The sequence below is a fragment of the Ovis canadensis genome, chromosome 18, assembly GCF_042477335.2.
Source record: "Ovis canadensis isolate MfBH-ARS-UI-01 breed Bighorn chromosome 18, ARS-UI_OviCan_v2, whole genome shotgun sequence".
NCBI classification, from domain to species: Eukaryota; Metazoa; Chordata; class Mammalia; order Artiodactyla; family Bovidae; genus Ovis; species Ovis canadensis.
The window spans coordinates 39,018,001-39,020,069 of record NC_091262.1 but is presented as its reverse complement, the minus strand read 5'-3'; the positions used below and the strand labels follow the sequence as shown (position 1 = coordinate 39,020,069).

The 2,069-nt window shown below is 47.5% G+C and overlaps 1 non-coding gene across 1 annotated transcript; it reads right to left on the bottom strand.

The window, feature by feature from the left end:
- Positions 1-1,764: 1,764 nt before the first annotated feature.
- On the bottom strand, positions 1,765-1,837 carry TRNAW-CCA (transfer RNA tryptophan (anticodon CCA)). Its single transcript has one exon. It is a non-coding gene; the product is annotated as a tRNA-Trp (tRNA).
- Between the last annotated feature and the right edge of the window lie 232 nt (positions 1,838-2,069).

Sequence of the window (2,069 nt, the reverse complement as noted above, 5' to 3'; positions counted from 1 at the left end):
CAGACACAATTGAATGACTAAACAACAGCAACAACATGCGTAGAGATGCAGATTGCAGCCAGAAAAAATACAGAATAATGAAAATAACCACTAGGAAAAGTTTGGTTAAATAAACTAGGGCCCATCCATTCTATATGAAATGGTATTATCAGTCCAATTGGCTGGAGAGTGTCATGGTTCTAAAACAAGTCCTCAAATTCTCTGACATTTGCCCTACTAAGCAGTAGAGTCCGTGGCCCGCCCCTGGGGTGTGGGGTGGTGAGTGGGCAGGGCGGTGATCCTGGCTTCCTCAAGGTAGAAAATGAGATGGAAGAGATCCTAAGTGGCTTCCAGGCTGGGATAGAAAAGGTCACACAGGGATGTGCCTGGTTGTCCAATGGTTAAGACTATGCCTTCCAATGCAGGGGGTGACGGTTCAATCCCTGGTTGGGGAGCAAAGATCTCACTTGCCCTGCAGCCAAAAACCCCCAAAACATACAAACCAAACCATAAAACACAAGCAATATTGTAACAAGTTCAGTAAAGACTTTTTAAATGGTCCACATGAAAAATATCTTTTAAAAAAAGGAAGGCCCTAAAGAGAGGCATCTTTACAAGCTCCTACTGGTCTGGGCTTCTCATTCATTCACTCTCAACTCTCAGTAAAGCTTCATTAAAGACTAGGGCCAAGGGTCCACTGTGTCGTAGAAAACTGAGGGAAGGGCCTGAGGAGCCAAGGGGGAGTTGAGGCCCTGTCCCCTAAGAGCAGGGCACTGGAAGAGGAGAATCACTGGATGACCGAGCCCCAAGGAGGGAGCCCACCCAAGGTCATGGGCGTCAGAGGCAGCAAAGGGCAGAGGACAGAGGGGACTGGGCCTTGACCAACCATGCCCTTGGCACAGCCAGGGGAGCTCTCAGAAACAGGTCCCCTGGGTTTGTCCTGACACCAAAGGCTGGGGGTCTCAACCTGATTTTAATCTGAGCAATGAGGAGGCACGTGACCTCGTTCTACAGTCACAGGCTGCTGAGGCCCCAGACGGCTGAGGTAGTGAATCTGCGGGCAAAGCTTCCCCAGATAGCCAAGAAGTCAGCACCCTCGAAACAGCCCTGTGAGGGCAGGAGGGCCGGCCTGCCCCTCCCTCCTCCTCCCGGCCCTCCCTCTTGTCCTTTCTGTTCTCCTTTCTGTGGAAGGGCCTGCCTTCCACACTCTCCCTCTCATCTTTGGCGGGAGCCAAGCCCACGCTGTGCATTTCCCAGTGGTCCTGAAGCAGCGGGCTTCCTGCAGGCGTCCCCTCCAGGGTCCCTGTCCCCATCGCTCTCAGGGCCCACGACTCCTGGTGCCAGGTGGCTGAGCAGCATGGCCAGTAGCCACCAGCAAAGCCGCAGAGGGTGTGTGCTCTGAGAAGGCAGGTAAGGAGATCTCCTCTTATTTAAAGAAAAAATGAGGCCATGACATTCATTCATTCAACCAACAATCATGGCTAATATATGATATATATACATAGACATATACATACATATATTGTTGTTCAGTCGCTAAGTTGTGTCCAACTTTTTGTGACCCCATGGACTACAGCACGCCAGGTTTCCCTGTCCTTCACTGTCTCCCAGAGTTTGCGCAAACTCATGTCCATGGAGTTGGTGATACCATCCAACCATCTCATCCTCTGTCGCCCCTATATATGTAAATAACTAAATATATATATTTGGCTGCACTGGGTCTTAGTTGTGGCACAAAGAATCTTTAGTTACAGCAAGCTCTTAGTTGTGGCATGTGGGATCTAGTTCCCTGACCAGGGATCAAACCTGGGCCCCCTGCATTGGAAGCATGGAGTTTTAGCCACTGAACCACCAGGGAAGTCCTAAAATACTTTCTTAATATAATAAAATATCTATCCCAAAATAGCAATCAATATTAACCTTAATAGAGAAATACTGCAGTTAGAAAATATGATGGGAAAAAGATCCTCTACACATTCTAAATATATTGATATATATAATATATACATATATATGCATGTACATGTATGCATATTGGAAATGGAACTTAATAAGAAATATATAAGACCTATGATAAAAAGAGCTAACAT